Source organism: Macaca fascicularis, chromosome 3 (genome assembly GCF_037993035.2).
Source record: "Macaca fascicularis isolate 582-1 chromosome 3, T2T-MFA8v1.1".
Lineage (NCBI taxonomy): Eukaryota > Metazoa > Chordata > Mammalia > Primates > Cercopithecidae > Macaca > Macaca fascicularis.
This window is the reverse complement of record NC_088377.1, coordinates 191,744,112-191,762,400: the sequence shown is the minus strand read 5'-3', so window position 1 is coordinate 191,762,400 and position 18,289 is coordinate 191,744,112. Positions and strand designations below refer to the sequence as shown.

Below are 18,289 nucleotides of genomic sequence, written 5' to 3'. Positions count from 1 at the left end.
TGTATGTGAGGGATAGACAACTCCTTATCCCCCTCTTTTTGTTTAAGTGATCATAATTTTAAAGTTCTGTTACTTTTTTCTACAATAGCTTGGTCTTGTGGGTTATAAGGAATACCAGTAAGATGTTTAGTATGCCACTGATCAAGAAAATTTTTAAAAGCTTTACTGCAATAGGCTGGACCATTGTCTGTTTTGAGCTCACTGGGAATTCCCATAACTGCAAAACATGAAAACATATGTTTTTTAACATGAGAAGTGGCTTCTCTGGTTTGACAGGTAGCCCAGATGAAATTGGAAAAGGTGTCAACTGTGATATGCACATAAGCTAATTTTCCAAAAGAAGGAACATGAGAAACATCCACTTGCCAGATAACATTAGGAGATAGGCCTCGGGGATTAACTCCAGGAGATTGTGTGGGTAAGACAAGAACCTGACATTGAGAACAGTATTGTACAATTTGTTTAGCTTGTTTCCAACTGAGAGAATATTTATATTTAAGACTTGAGGTATTAGTATGAGTGAGTTGATGAAATTGTTCTGCATCTGTAATGGCTAGAGAAACTAGAGTATCAACTTTATGATTACCACTGGATAAAGGTCCCGGCAAGTTAGTATGAGAACGAATGTGAGTGATGAAAAAAGGATGGTTTCAGTTTCTGACAGTTTTTTGTAACAAAGAGAACAAGGAAAACAGATTAGTGTCAGCAATATTTTTGATGGTAGCTGTTTATATTGCTTTAGTGGCATGGACTACAGAAGCTGAGTCAGAGACAATATTAAGAGGCTAATCAAAATCCTGTAATGCAGAGATAACAGAAAACAACTTGGCTTTTTGAGCAGAAGTATATGGAGTAGAAATGACTTTATCTTTTGGTCCTACATACCCTGCCTTTCCATTACTGGATCCATCAGTAAAAATGGTAATGGTTGTCTCTAGTGGTGATGAACAAGTAAGTTTTGGTAGAATCCAGGAATTATTTCACAGAGACTGAAAGAATTTTGACTTAGGCAAATGATTATCAGTAGTGCCAATGAAGTCAGCCAGATTAGTCTGCCAGCACAAAGATGTAGAAAAGGCATTTCCAACTTCATTTTTTGACAAAGGGACCACAATAATGTTTGGATCAAAGTCGGAAATTTTAGTGATATATTGACGTTCTAACCCAAGCAAAGTGGCTATTTGATCAAGATATATTGAAAGAGTTTTAGAGGCTGAATTAGGAAGAAATACACATTCAACGAGAGAATCGTTTTGTACTGTAAGTCCCGTAGGAGAGTGGATGGAAGGAAAAACTAAAAATTGTAAAGGTAAATTTGGGTCAATACGAGAGACTTGTGTCTCTCTCACTCATTGTTCTACAAAAGACAACTCTTGTTTTGCTGATTCAGGTAAAGAGCGAGGACTGTTTAAATCTGTATCTCCTGATAAAGTGGCAAATAGATGAGATAATGCATAAGCACAAATGCCTAGGGTTGGTCTGAGATAATTGATGTCATCTAGTAATTTTTGAAAATCATTTAAGGTGTTTAAATTGTCAGTACGAAGTTGGACTTTTGGGGGCTTAATGGAGCGAGCTCCTAGCTGCATTCCTAAGTACAGAAAAGGAGTGGCTTGTTGAATTTTATCAGGAGCAATGTGGAGTCCTGCATTGGCAACAGTTAATTTTAAAGAGGTAAAACATTGAATTAATCCATCTTTAGTGGGGGCAGCAATCAGTATATCATCCATATAATGAAGAATGTAATTATTTTTAAAAATCTGTCGGATAGGTTGTAACACAGTACTGACAAACAACTTACAAATAGTAGGACTGTTAATCATTCCTTGAGGTAAAACTTTCCATTGATATCTAGTTGGAGGAGCAGAATTGTTAATGGATGGTATAATGAAAGCCAATTTTTCACAGTCTGACTTGTCTAAAGGAATATGAAAAAAAGTAGTCTTTATGGTCAATGATAATTACAGGCCATTCCTTAGGAATCATGGAAGGGGAGGGTACACTGGGTTGTAACGCCCCTATAGGTTTAATAACTGCATTAGCAGCTCTTAAATCTGTTACTATTCTCCATTTTCCTGACTTTTCTTGTACAACAAACACAGGTGAGTTCCATGGAGACAAGGAGAGCTCAATAGTGTTTGCTTGCAGTAAATCATTAACAATTTCCATTAAAGCCTCCAACTTGTGTTTGGAAAGTGGCCACCACTCTACCCAAACAGGTGACTCACACATCCATTGTGCAGGGGCAAAGGAAGAGAAGGAGACTGAGGGTGCTGGGATACAGACTGGGGGGAAGCAGGATTCCAAGCCTCTGAAAGAAGGGGTCCCGGAGTGCCAAAAGAAACAGTAGGCTTAGAAGAGAGGAGAGTTTGAAAAGGACGAAAGGAATGAGAACAAGACCATTTAAATGAATGCCACATGTCCTCCTCTGGCAGAGGGGGAAACGGCTTAGTAGAAGAAGAGTTAACATATACAGGTTCCAAGATAGGAGGCAGAGGGAGGGGATCATCACCAGGTTTCTCCTCTTGGGGAGAAAACAAGGAGAGATCAAATTCTTCCTCATCATCAGGAGGGCCAGTAGGGGAGTCAGCTACCCGAGGTAAAGGGAACGGTTCACCATCTATGTTAACTTCTGGCAGTTGAAGAGGATCACCAGACTGAAAAGGAAGTAAAGCAACACGAATAAGAGCCCAGTCAGTCCAAACAGAAATAGGAAGTAAAACACCATCTCTAATGAGTTGGTGGAGAGTGGTGGCAACTCTATCCCAGTCTAACAGGTCCATAGAATCTTTGTCAGCAAACCAAGGACAATATTTTTCAATAGTCTGAAATAAGAGAATAAGATTATTGGAATCAGCTTGATTCCACCCTGTTTAAGAAGAAGTTTAATAAAAGACAGATAAGCCTGGTGTTTAGACTGCGATTGTCCCATAATGACCCTGGAATATTACCGGTTGACAAATCCAAAAAGAGGGGAGAGTCAGAAAAAGCACACCCAGAGACCTTATCATCAAGTCTGAAGACTAGCCATCATGAACCCGCACTCAGAGTGCACTGAGCTGAGGAACAAAGAAGGCCACGTTGGGCACCAGATATTACGGGATCTGGCCAGCAGCCCACAATGCAATGGGGCTCCCTCTTTGTTCCCAGGTGGACTGGCAGGTCAAGAAATAATAGACACACACAAGATAGTGAAAGCTGGGTCCAGGGGGTCACCGCCTTCTGGTCCCGTAGTGCCAACAATGTGCTGGATATGTTAGCATTTATTATTAAGTTTAGTGAGGGCAGGGGTAGGTTTGTGAGGTATTTAGGGTCATTTGATTATGAGGTGAAATGGTCACATGGGGATGAAGTAATTATTTAACATAGCATCTGTATGCAGCAGTATATACAGATACAAATTTACAATATAGTGTGTGCATCAGTAATTTCTAACAGAGCCTTAAAACAAGAATATAGCCTTTCCATAACCTATGATTAGCAAGATATTAATCAGCAGTAACAGTTACAGCAAAAGCTGGTTACAAACAATTCATAGAAACAGGACAAGAAGTTAGACAACCGGTTAGACCAGAATTTCTCAGAAGGGAGTATGCCTTAACCCTAAAGAGGCCTAGAAGAGCCGCAGCAAGATGAAGGCGTTTATAGCCCTATCTTATCCATATGGACAGGCGCCCCCATGCGTCTGTTTATAGGCTCTCCACGAGGGTCACATTCTATTCCCAGAGCTATGAACATCTGCTTTTCTGGGATAGGAATCTTGGTGATGTGAAACCTCCCTGACTGCAGGTCCATTCATAGGCTCTCTGCAGGGGGAAGCACATCACGCGCTGTTGGCCCATTCTGGCAGTCCAACCGGGCATTGTCGTTACACAATCCTGCATGCAATTTTGTATTTACAATAATCAGGAGCATTTCATCTTTTATTCTGTAGCAATAGTTTCAGGGGGTCTCCCTACAGCTGTGCAGAAGCTCTTTAATTAGATCCCATTTGTCTATTTTGGCTTTTTTTGCCATTGCTTTTGGTGTGTTAGTCATGAAGTCTTTGCCCATGCCTATGTCCTGAATGGTATTGCCTAGGTTTTCTTCTAGGGTTTTTATGGTTTTAGGTCTTACACTTAAGTCTTTAATCCATCTTGAGTTAATTTTTGTATAAGGCGTAAGGAAGGGATCCAGTTTATATATGTAAATATATTTAAATATATAATTTAAATATCATTCATAAATATACATAATATAAATTTAGGTGTTTATATAAATGTATATATTTAAATATATGTACATATAAGGAAAATTTGATATTTTATAATATGAAATATTTAATATTTAATTAAATATACTATATATATCATATATAAATGTATAACATTTTCTTTATCCAAATATTCGTTGATGGATACTTAGGTTGATTCCTTACATTTGTAAATAGTGCTGCAATAAACATGAGTGCACGTGCCTTTTATATAATAATTTCTTTTCCTTTGAGTATGTACCCAGTAGTGGGATTGCTGGACCAACTGGTAGTTTCACTTTTAGTTCTTTGAGAAATCTCCATACTGTTTTTCATAGTGGTTGTATTAATTTACATTCTAGCAGCAGTATAAGCATTCTTTTTTCTCTGCATCCTTCCCAGGATCTATTATTCTTTGTCTTTTTAATAATAACCATTCCACAATTCTAACCAAAAAAGAAAAAAACTGGAGACATCATGTTACCTGACTTCAAATTAAACTGCAAGGCTACAACAACCAAAACAGCATAGTACTGGTACAAAAACAGACACCTAGACCAATGGAACAGAATAGAGAGCCCAGAAATAATACCACACACCTGCAACCATCTGATCTTCCACAGAGCTGACAAAAGCAAGCAATAGGGAAGGAACTCCCTATTCAGTAAATGGTGCTGGGATAACTGGCTTGCTTTTTGCAGGAGGTTGAAACTGGAACCCTAACTTTACACCACATACAAAAATCGACTCCAGATGGATTAAGACTTAAATGTGAAACCTAAAACTATAAAATCTTTGGAAGACAACTTAGACAATACTATTCTGAACACAAGACTTCACAAAGATTTTATGACAAAGACACCAGAAGCAACTGCAACAAAAGCAAAAACCGACAAATGGAATCCAATTAAACTAAAGCTTCTGAACAGGAAAAAAAAAAAAAAAGAAACTATCAACAGGGTAAATAGTCAACCTACAGAATGGGAGAAAATATTTGCAAACTATCCATCTGACAAAGGTCTGATATCTAGAATCTATAATGAACTTAAATTAACAAGCAAAAAACAAACAACCCCATTAAAAAACAAAGGATATGAACAGACACTTTTCAAAAGAAGACATGCATGTGAACAAACAGCATATGAAAAAATGTTTATCACAGCAAATCAAAGCCACAATGAGATTCCACCTCACACCAGTCATAATGGTTATTATTAAAAAGTGAAAGAAAAAAAAAGATGTTGGCAAGGCTGTGGAGAAAAGGGAACACTTATACACTGCTAGTGGAAATGTAAATTAGTTCAGCCGTTGTGGAAAGAGCAGTGTGGCAGTTCCTCAAAGAACTTAAAACAGAATAACTATTCAACCCAGCAAACACATTATTGGGTATGTACTCAAAAGAATATAAATTGCTCTACCATAAAGACACATGCGTGCATATGTTCACTGTAGCACAATTCACAATCGCAGAGACATAGAATCAACCTAAATGCTCATCAATAGTAGCTGAATAAAGAAAATGTGGTACATATACACTATGAAATACTATGCAGTCATAAAAAAGAACAAGATCAAGTCCTCTGCAGCAACATGGATAGAGTTGGAGGCCATTATCTCGAGCAGGATAGAAAAGCAAATACCATATGTTCTCACTTATAAGTGGGAGTTAGCAACAAGAACACATGGATCCTAGGAGAGGAGTAACAGACACTGGGGCTTACTTGAGAGTGGAGGGTGGAAGGAGGGAGAAAACCAGAAAAAATACCTATCAGGTACTATGCTTACTATCTGGATGACAAAATTATCTGTACACCAAACCCCCATGACACATAGTTTACTTACATGACAAACCTGCACATGGACCCCTGAATCCAAAATAAAAGTTAAAATGACAATAATAGCCATTCTACTGGTGTAATATATCTCATTGTAGTTTTAATTTGCATTTCTCTGATGATTAGTGATGCTGAACATTATTTCATACGCTTGTTGACCATCTGTATGTCTTCTTTTACAAAATGCCTGTTCAGAAAAAGAAATAATAAAAATTAGAGCTGAAATCAATGAAATTAAAAATAGAAAATCAACAGAGAAACTAAGCAAAAGCTACTTCTTTGAAAAGATCAATAAAATTGATAAGCCTCCAGCCAGGATAAGAAAAAAAAAAAGAGAGGGCATAAATTACTAACATCGGAAATGAAGGAGGTGACATCATGCAGATCCCATTGACATTAAAATGATAATAAAGAAATATTATGAACAATTCTATGCCCACATATTTGGGCATAGATGAATTCCTTGAAAGATTTTGTATGCTAAGATTTAGACAAGCAGAAATGGACAATCTGGATAAGTTTATATGATTAAAAAAATTAAACCATTGGGAGGTTGAGGAGGGCGGATCACAAGGTCAGGAGATCGAGACCACCCTGGCTAACTACGGTGAAACCCCGTCTCTACTAAAAATACAAAAAATTAGCCAGGCGTGGTGGCAGGCACCTGTAGTCCCAGCTACTCGGGAGGCTGAGGCAGGAGAATGGCATGAACGCAGGAGGCGGAGCTTGCAGTGAGCCGAGATCACACCACTGCACTCCAGGCTGGGCAACAGAGCAAGACTCCATCTCAAAAAAAAAAAAAAAAAATTAAAACAGTTATTAACCTTCCAAAACAGAAAGCATCAGGCCCAGGTGGGTTCACCAGAGAATTCTACCAAACATTTAAGGAAGAAATTCTTAAATTCTCTGCAATGTCTTTCAGAAGATGGAAGCAGAATGAATACTATTTAACTCATTCTATGAGGCCAGACTCACCAAATTATCAACAACAGACAAAAACATTACCAGAAGAAGAAAAGCTAAGATTAAAATCTCTAAGAAAAGCTGGAAATTCAAAAAATCACAGCGCATCTCCCCCTCCAAAGGAACGCAACTCACCGCCAGCAATGGAACAAAGCTAGATAGACAATGGCTGATGAGTTGAGAGAAGAAGTCTTCAGTCAATCAAACTTCTCAGAGCTAAAGGAGGAACTACGTAACCAGCGCAAAGAAACTAAAAACCTTGAAAAAAGAATGGATGAATGGGTAACTAGAATAATCAATGCAGAGAAGACCTTAAAAGAACTCATAGAGATGAAAGCCATGACATGAGAATTACGTGACAAATGCACAAGCTTCAGTAACTGACTCAATCAACTGGAAGAAAGATTATCAGTGATTGAAGATCAAATGAATGAAATGAAGCAAGAAGAGAAATGTAGAGAAAAAAGAGTAAAAAGAAATGAACAAAGTCTCCAAGAAATATGGGATTATGTGAAAAGACCAAATCTACATCTGATTGGTGTGCCTGAAAGTGATGGGGAAAATGGAACCAAGTTGGAAAACACTCTTCAGGATATCATCCAGGAGAACTTCCCCAACCTAGTAAGGCGGACCAACATTCAAATTAAGGAAATACAGAGAATGCCACAAAGATACTCCTCGAGAAGAGCAACTCCAAGACACGTAATTGTCAGATTCACCAAAGCTGAAATGAAGGAAAAAATCTTTAGGGTAGCCAGAGAGAAAGGTCGGGTTACTCACAAAGTGAAGCCCATCAGACTAACAGCAGATCTCTCGGCAGAAACTCCACAAGCCGGAAGAGAGTGGGGGCCAATATTCAACATCCCTAAAGAAAAGATTTTTCAACCCAGAATTTCATAACCAGCCAAACTAAGTTTCATAAGTGAAGGAGAAATAAAATCCTTTACAGACAAGCAAATGCTTAGAGATTTTGTCACCACCAGGCCTGCCCTACAAGACATCCTGAAGGAAGCAATAAACATGGAAAGGAACAACCAGTACCAGCCATTGCAAAAACATGCCAAAATGTAAAGTCCATCGATGCTATGAAGAAACCGCATCAACTAACGAGAAAAATAATTAGCTAATATCATAATGACAGGATCAAGTTCACACATAAAAATATTAACCTTAAATGTAAATGGACTAAATGGTCCAATTAAAAGACACAGACTGGCAAATTGGATAAAGAGTCAAGACCCATCAGTTTGCTATATTCAGGAGACCCATCTCACATGACACACATAGGCTCAAAATAAAGGGATGGAGGAAGATCTACCAAGCAAATGGAAAACAAAAAAAAGCAGGGGTTGCAATCCTAGTCTCTGATAAAACAGACTTTAAACCATCAAAGATCAAAAGAGACAAAGAAAGCCATTACATAATGGTAAAGGGATGAATTCATCAGGAAGAGCTGACTATCCTAAATATATTTGCACCCAATACAGGAGCACCCAGATTCATAAAGCAAGTCCTTAGAGACTTACAAAGAGACTTAGACTCCCATACAATAATAATGGGAGACTTTAACACCTCACTATCAACATTAGACAGATCAACGAAACAGAAAGTTAACAAGGATATCCAGGAATTGAACTCAACTGTGCGCCAAGCGGACCTAATAGACATCTACAGAACTCTCCACCCAAAATCAACAGAATATACATTCTTCTCAGCACCACATCACACTTATTCCAAAATCGACCACATAGTTGGAAGTAAAGCACTCCTCAGCAAATGTAAAAGAACAGAAATTATAACAAACTGTCTCTCAGACCACAGTGCAATCAAACTAGAACTCAGGACTAAGAAAATCAAAACCGCTCAACTACATGGAAACTGAACAACCTGCTCCTGAATGACTACTGGGTACATAATGAAATGAAGGCAGAAATAAAGATGTTCTTTGAAACCAGTAAGAACAAAGATACAACATACCAGAATCTCTGGGACACATTTAAAGCAGTGTGTAGAGGGAAATTTATAACACTAAATGCCCACAAGAGAAAGCAGGAAAGATCTAAAATTGACACCCTAACATCACGTTTAAAAGAACCAGAGAAGCAAGAGGAAACACATTCAAAAGTTAGCAGAAGGCAAGAAATAACTAAGATCAGAGCAGAACTGAAGAAGATAGAGACACAAAAAACACTCCAAAAAATCAATGAATACAGGAGTTGCTTTTTGAAAAGATCAACAAAATTGATAGACCGCTAGCAAGACTAATAAAGAAGAAAAGAGAGAAGAATCAAATAGATGCAATAAAATATGATAAAGGGGATATCACCACCGATCCCACAGAAATACAAACTACCATCAGAGAATACCATAAACACGACTACATAAATAAACTAGAAAACCTAGAAGAAATGGATATTTTCCGGGACGCTTACACTCTCCCAAGACTAAACGAGGAAGAAGTTGAATCCCTGAATAGACCAATAGTAGGCTCTGAAATTGAGGCAATAATTAATAGCCTACCAACCAAAAAAAGTCCAGGACCAGATGGATTCACAGCCAAATTCTACCAGAGGTACAAGGAGGAGGTGGTACCATTCCTTCTGAAATTATTCCAATCAATAGAAAAAGAGAGAATCCTCCCTAACTCATTTTATGAGGCTAACATCATCCTGATACCAAAGCCTGGCAGAGACACAACAAAAAAAGAGAATTTTAGACCAATATCCCTGATGAACATCGATGCAAAAATCCTCAATAAAATACTGGCAAACCGAATCCAGCAACACATCAAAAAGCTTATCCACCATGATCAAGTGGGCTTCATCCCTGGGATGCAAGGCTGGTTCAACATACACAAATCAATAAACATAATCCAGCATATAAACAGAAGCAACCTACAGAATGGGAGAAAATTTTTGCAATCTACTCATCTGACAAAGGGCTAATATCCAGAACCTATAAAGAACTCAAACAAATTTACAAGAAAAAAACAACAACCCCATCAAAAAGTGGGCAAAGGATATGAACAGACAGTTCTCAAAAGAAGACATTCATACAGTCAACAGACACATGAAAAAATGTTCATCATCACTCGCCATCAGAGAAATGCAAATCAAAACCACAATGAGATACCATTTCACACCAGTTAGAATGGCAATCATTAAAAAATCAGGAAACAACAGGTGCTGGAGAGGATGTGGAGAAATAGGAACACTTTTACACTGTTGATGGGACTGTAAACTAGTTCAACCATTGTGGAAGACAGTGTGGCGATTCCTCAAGGATCTAGAACTAGACATACCATTTGACCCAGCCATCCCATTACTGGGGATATACCCGAAGGATTATAAGTCATGCTGCTTTAAAGACACATGCACATGTATGTTTATTGTGGCACTATTCACAATAGCAAAGACTTGGAATCAACCCAAATGTCCATCAGTGACAGACTGGATTAAGAAAATGTGGCACATATACACCATGGAATACTATGCAGCCATAAAAAAGGATGAGTTTGTATCCTTTGTATGGACATAGACGCAGTTGGAAACCATCATTCTCAGCAAACTATCACAAGAACAGAAAACCAAATACTGCATGTTCTCACTCATAGGTGGGAATTGAACAATGAGATCACTTGGACACAGGAAGGTGAACATCACACACCAGGTCCTATTGTGGGGAGGGGACGGGGGGAGGGATAGCATTAGGAGATATACCTAATGCAAATGACGAGTTAATGGGTTCAGCACACCAACATGGCTCATGTATACTTATGTAACAAACCTACACATTGTGCACATGTACCCTATAACCTAAAGTATAATAACAAAAAAAAAAAAAAAAAAAAACCAGAAGCAAAGACAAAAACCACATGATTATCTCAATAGATGCAGAAAAGGCCTTTGACAAAATTCAGCAGCCCTTCATGCTAAAAACTCTCAATAAATTCGGTATTAATGGAACATATCTTAAAATAGTAAGAGCTATTTATGACAAACCCACAGCCAATATCATACTGAATGGGCAAAAACTGGAAGCATTCCCTTTGAAAACTGGCACAAGACAGGGATGCCCTCTCTCACCACTCCTATTTAATGTAGTGTTGGAAGTTCTGGCCAGGGCAATCAGGCAAGAGAAAGAAATAAAAGGTATTCAGTTAGGAAAAAAAGAAGTCAAATTGTCCCTGTTTGCAGATGACATGATCATATATTTAGAAAACCCCACCGTTTCAGCCCAAAATCTCCTTAAGCTGATAAGCAACTTCAGCAAAGTCTCAGGATACAAAATCTATGTGCAAAAATCACAAGCACTCTTATACACCAGTAACAGACAAACAGAGAGCCAAATCAGGAATGAATTATCATTCACAATAGCTTCAAAGAGAATAAAATACCTAGGAATCCAACTTACAAAGGATGTAAAGGACCTCTTTAAGGAGAACTACAAACCACTGCTCAGTGAAATAAAAGAGGACACAAACAAATGGAAGAACATTCCATGCTCATGGATGGGAAGAATCAATATTGTAAAAATGGCCATACTGCCGAAGGTAATTTATAGATTCAATGCCATCCCCATTAAGCTAACAATGACTTTCTTCACAGAACTGGAAAAAACTGCTTTAAAGTTCATATGGAACCAAAAAAGATCCCGCATTGCCAAGACAATCCTAAGCCAAAAGAACAAAGCTGGAGGCATCATGCTACCTGACTCCAAACTATACTACAAGGCTGCAGTAACCACAACAGCATGGTACTGGTACCAAAACAGAGATATAGATCAATGGAACAGAATGGAGCCCTCAGAAATAATACCACACATCTACAGTCATCTGATCTTTGACAAACCTGACAAAAACAAGAAATGGGGAAAGGATTCCCTAGTTAATAAATGGTGCTGGGAAAATTGGCTAGCCATAAGTAGAAAGCTGAAACTGGACCCTTTCCTTACTCCTTATACGAAAATTAATTCAAGATGGATTAGAGATTTAAATGTTAGACCTAAAACCATAAAAACCCTAGAAGAAAACCTAGGCAATACCATTCAGGACATAGGCATGGGCAAGGACTTCATGTCTAAAACACCAAAAGCAATGGCAACAAAAGCCAAAATTAAAAGCGAGGTGCTTATTAAAAATACAGATTAGTAAGCCACAATCTGTAAGAAATAATGCTTTTCACCTTAAAGAGTCCTTTAGACAATTTCAAAAGGTAGCAGTTTGGGGAAGCATTGAACTAGATAATTTTGGAGATACCTCAGAGTTTTACAATTATAGGATTCTACACATTTTACAATCTCCATTAAATATATGCCTTTTGTAACTCCATATTTTGGCACTTAAGAACTTTGCACTAACTTTTGAAACTGTATCCCAAACTCTGTGGGAAGTTCCAAATGGCCTACCTGATTTCTCCAGGTCCCTGAGGCACACTTTCGCCTTGTCGTCGTTGACAAGTACTTTTTGATTCAGTCAAATTCTTGTCCTTTGCTCTGAATCTTGTGGCTGATTCTTCACTTTCTGCTCTGGTGTCAATTATGGTCATCTGTTAATTCCTACACACAAAATAATTAATCACATTAAGGCCCACGGAGTGAACTTTATTGGAGACTTTGGCAGGGGGAGGTTAGGGGAGTTCCTGCAGAGATACAAACAGCTTTGGAATGAGTACAAGGCAAACCTGTTCCAGAAGCCTTCAGCCAGAGACAAGTTACCCAGGCAGCCTCTCTCTCTGCCCTTCCTTCACGTATGGTGCCGATGGGAAAAAACACAGGTACCTGAGTGACCAGGGTGGAAGACAAAAAGAGGTGAGTTTGACATGGATGGTGAGGCACAGACAGACGGTTGGGGAGGATCAATAATCCTAGGAGGAGAAGCAGAGCAGGTTGGAGGCCCTGAAATCTGCTGTTTGTGGAGTAGCTGACTGAGTAGGGGATTGGCTGGGAATTAGGCTGGAGACGTAGAGGCAGGGAGAAGTACATTTGTGTTCAGGAGCTTGTGTGATCAGGCAAATTGGATCACAGAGTGTTAGTTATATTAAATAATGTTAGGATTGAGCACAATTACTTTATTTAGAAAAGCCGCAGATTTGAGTAGAAGGACATCAAAAGGTGGAGGACAGCATTTGAGCCTCCACAGCAGAGTTCATATTCAGACAAGCAAATAGATACTTGGCTTTGTGAAAGCAAAGCTAAAAGCTCTGGTGAGCTTGTTGTATGTATTTGTGAACCCAAGAAACTTGAGATTTTTCCAAGTGTCTTCTCATTTGTTTGCTAGGCCAGTTCCCACTAAGGCAATTCCCTAAGTTACCGAGTACATGTTCTGACACTCAGAGTTTTTACTGAAGTCTCTTGTAATCCCCAAATTCCCTAGAAAAAAATGTATTTCTACAGTTCATGTGTCATTGACATAGAATATCCTCTTATTTAGTTTCTGAACCAGAAACTGAAAACATTAAACGGTTCCAAAATGTCCTTCTAACTCAGGAACAGGATGGGTGCCCTTATTCTTTCCTTCCAGATCCTAATATCCTAATGCTAACATTCAATATCTTAATGTCACTCCTAAAGTAGGACTTATCACTGATTCCATTTGTATTCTTGCCCCTCCCCATCCCATCCCAACTCCTACAAACACACACCACAGTACACAACTAGATTCTAAGACTCTTGAAGGCAGGGACAATGTCTTCTCGCTGTGGTTTCCCCAGAATCTTGTTCTCCTCCTGACTTTAGGTGATATATACCTATGTGACAAATGAATGGACAAATGAGCTGTGTTTGTGACTCTTCCAGGTGAGCATGGGACAACAAGGGAAGATGGGAGGCAATAAGGAGCATGTCCATGGTAAGAACTTGTGTCTGGAGGGCACGTATGCCCTCTGTGTTTGTGCCTGGATTGGGTACAGGGGTGGAGAATGACTCAAGGCTGAAGACAGCTAAGATATGTTTCTTTTGGGAGAAAATTCCTTTAGCTATCTTCTAAAAGATAGAGGGGTTGTGACCAGTAGGATATCACCGTGAAAGCCCTGGCACCATCGCTGCTCCTGGTCTGCTGCGTGATGTTGTGGAAAGTCTTTTGACTGCTCTGGCCTCAGTAAGAGAGCATAGTTGAGGCTCTGTCCTTTTCAACAGGGTGAGGACCAAGGGTATAGAGGATAGAGTAAACATGATTTACCAAAGAAAGTGTTGGAGAACAATGAGTAAGAGTTAAAATATTAGGAGAGCTCAAGGGAGAGAAAATGAGGGAGGGAGAAAGAGAGAAGAAAGGGAGACTGAGAGACAGAAGATGGGAAATGGAGACTGACTGATAATGACAAAGAGAGCACCTCTCTAACATGGTTCTGCTGTTGGATTTTACAAACTAAGATCCAAGTCAAGAAGGGGAGACGAACGGGGATTCACATGCATCATTTCCTCTCAATGACCGACTTACATGGTGATGTAAGAGCGGAGTGATGACAGAGCCCAGTGAGGGCACTTAGTTGGGAGAGAGATGACATCCTGACTGAACAGAAAAAGGGGGGGGTGGAATAAATCCCAATCATTTATTTCACATCCCACCTTAAAAGAAATGTCTCTGCCTACCTTCCATTTTGGCGGGGCACTACTTATTCAAATGATAAAGGACTCACTTGGTCAGGAAGCCGGCACTGCAGGACAGCCTGTGGATCAGGGGCATCATGAGTAGTTCAGTGTATGACAGGCTCTGTATGCAACATCCCACTTAATCCTCAAAGGAATCTTTAAGGTAGGTTAAACAGTTATTATCTGCATTTTTCAATATGAAGAAACTGAGGATAGCAGAGGTAAAGTAAAGTCAGAAATAATTACTGAGAAGAGCTATATATGGAAAGAAGTGACTTTTGCCATACACTACAAAATAGTTGACTTGGAAATATTGTGTGGTACTAGGATGGGTAATGAGTCATGCTAGACTCTGTGACAGAAATGAACAAACTTTGAAATTTACCAAGAGAAGTGATACAAGAAGATTTTGGAAGGGTATATTTGGAGAGCACCTCAGGGATTATCAAAATTCAACCCCCTTCATTTAAAATGTGACAAAAGTGAAATTCAGAGATTTTCCTGTACATGGACTTCAGACAGCAGCAGGGCAGATGCCACCATTCAGGTGTTCTACCTTCCAGGTATGGGCAGCTCTTAACACCCTGTAGGTGCCTCTCTCCTAATCAGAATCAGAATCAGAAGTCAATTCGTGACTTTTGAATGGGACTAAGAAAATTCAGGAGCACTGGCTTTGTAATTTCCTTGCCCCTGTTAATACAATGGCAAAGGCTGGTATGGCCCAGTTGATTAGGAATAAAGTGTTAGGCTTTGATCTCTGGGGTGGGATGGTAGATTCCACTCTGTCTGCCACTGGCCTAGATAACTTTAGACCTTGAAGTCCCCAGAGCCCCTGCAGAGAATAATGCCAGCCCTCAAATGCCCAGATCCGGATGGGCAGGGACAGAGATTTCAAAAGAAGTTGATCTTAGAGAAGTGGAAACCAATATATTGCCTCACTCTCTTAGGCTCTGTATACAAGGCTGACCTAAAAACAGTTGCCTTGTATCAGCTCAGCTTCCCAGAGATTGGCTCAAAATCACAGACAGGGGCCTTAGAAATGGCACCAAGATCTGAATTTTAGTCAGGAGACCGCCAGATCACATTCCTTATCTACCACCCAAGCTGACATGGTCTCTTATTCCCAGCCCTCTGAAAGCAACGACTTAGATTCACTAAAGATGTTCCACGTGCCAGCCACTCTGCTCAGCATGTATGCGGATTAGCTCATATAACCCTCTCAAGAACCCTCTGAGGAACCATGGATATTATTACTCCCATTTTACAGAAGAAGGAAATTAAGGCTCAGGGAGATTAAATAACTTCCCACAGCTACCCGGTTAGCCAGTGCAGAGGCGGTGGTTCAAACCCAGGGGCTGAGCTGACTCTAGCCCCCACTCAGATCCTACTCCCACTTCCAAAGGGTGGTTTCTGGAAGACTTGTTAGAGAGCCCACCACAGTTGCAGTTGTCCAGAGTGGGAAGGCCAATGCGAAAGCAGGGGAAATAAATCCCTGTGCAGCCTGCATGTGTGCAGATGACCAGAGAGAGCTACTGTCAGATGAGGTAATGGCCTGAAACTATAAAGGGTTCCCCCTGGAGAAAGGTTCCTCAAGCTCTGGGACATCAACAGGGGCATGTGGTGAAACCAAAGGGGACAGGACTGGATGAGTAAGGACCACCCGGGACGGTAAATCTCTCATTAGATCACCTCAGTGAAGGTTTGCTTTAAAAAGTGAAAGTCGAACGCACTCTTCTCCTTGATTCAGAAGGCATCCAAGAGATCCATTTACCTAGGTATGCTGGCTTAGGTTTGAAAGCTTACAAATAATTTATTCTCGCAGGTTCAGCAGAGGACACCCAGTCCCGGCAGGAGCCCACGCTGAGGCTCATCCTTGTTGGGAGAACAGGGGCCGGAAAGAGCGCCACTGGGAACAGCATCCTGGGCAAGAGACGGTTCCTCTCCAGGCTGGGGGCCACATCTGTGACCAGGGCCTGCACCACGGCCAGCCGCAGGTGGGACAAGTGGCATGTGGAAGTAGTGGACACTCTGGACATTTTCAGCTCCGAAGTGCCTAAGACAGACCCCGGCTGTGAGGAGAGAGGTCGCTGCTACCTGCTCTCGGCCCCCGGGCCCCACGCGCTGCTCCTGGTGACCCAGCTGGGCCGGTTCACCGCCCAGGACCAGCAAGCGGTGAGGCAGGTGAGGGACATGTTCGGGGAGGACGTCCTGAAATGGACTGTCATCGTCTTCACCAGGAAGGAGGACCTGGCGGGGGGCTCCCTGCAGGATTACGTGGGCAGCACAGAGAACCGGGCCCTGCGCAAGCTGGTGGCCAAGTGCGGGGGCCAGGTCTGTGCCTTTGACAACCGGGCCACTGGCCGGGAGCAGGAGGTTCAGGCGGAGCAGCTTCTGGGGCTGGTGGAGGGCCTGGTGCGGGAGCACAAGGGCGCCCACTACTCCAACGAGTTGTACGAGCTGGCGCATCTCCTGCGCTGGGCAGGCCCGGAGGAGCGGCTCCGGAGGGTGGTGGAGGGCGTGGCCGCCCGCATGCGGAGGAGGCCGTGGGGCGCCTGGCTGCGGGCCGGGTTGTGGGCGTGGCCGAAGCCGCTCTGGAGCTAGAGGCTGGGCCTGGCCCTGCTGCCGGGGGGCGCACTCCTGTTCTGCGTGCTGCTCCACAGGCGCTGGTCGGCGGCCTTTGCTGAGGTCAGATCTGACTGACAGATTGTAAACGTGGCTCTGACCCCTCAGCTGATAATCGCATTCATCTTCCTCACTTGGTGTTCAGAGCTCACAGACTCTCCTCTCCTCCCTCACCTCGCCTTAATCCACCACCGTGAGAGTTCTGCCGAGACCCATCTCCCACCAAAACCGTCTCATACCACCCAGCCTCCCTAAGCATTCTCACTACTGAAGCCAAAGACCACTGTTGCTTTGCCTCTTCTCCAGTGGCCTTGGCTGTCTTTCCCTGCACTGAGTTTTCTTCTCTCCAGAGAACAGATGAGGGGTGCTTGTCCCCCATTCCCTGCAGTCCCCACAGGACCACAAGCAAGAACCATCCCAACGCAGAGCTTCAGTCATTTGCACCCTTGTTTATTCGAATGGAATTTATTTCCATAAATAAATATACTGCATGATCACATTGTGTCAAAGGAAATCAGTCTTTGTGGATGTTTGCTTATCTGTCTTACATGCCCCCTGAAAAAAGACATGACTCTGTCATCCTTACCAGCAAAAACATGCACAGAAACACACACACACACACACACATACATTCTTGTGTGTAACCATAAAAGAAAGTATGTTGGTGTAAATTTGCCATCTGCACCAGTTGGGGAGTGTCTCCCCATACATCCCCACTCAGACCCCTCAACAGTTGAATGCAGATGATTCTGCAAGTCCAAGGAGAATATAACTAGAGGCTCAATTCCCAGGGTTTATTGAGGGCTTGCACAAAGCTTACTTCAAGGAGGCTTATATACTCACAGAGTAAGTTATGCAAGATGAATTAGTTCTTGAGATCTGTTCAACTGAAAGATAAATAAAAAAATTAAGAGGTTTGGAAATTTTTATTTTACTAAAAAGGGGCAAACAGGTTTTTGTGGACTGAGAACCAGTGATACGATGATGGAATAGAGACTCCTCTTCTGACCCACACATACCTGGGAGAATCAGATTTCTGGTCCACGTAAAA

At 41.2% G+C, this 18,289-nt stretch overlaps 1 pseudogene; it reads left to right on the top strand.

The window, feature by feature from the left end:
- The first annotated feature begins 13,830 nt into the window (after positions 1-13,830).
- LOC102134918 (GTPase IMAP family member 1-like) lies at positions 13,831-17,705 on the top strand (annotated as a pseudogene).
- The last annotated feature ends 584 nt before the right edge of the window (positions 17,706-18,289 follow it).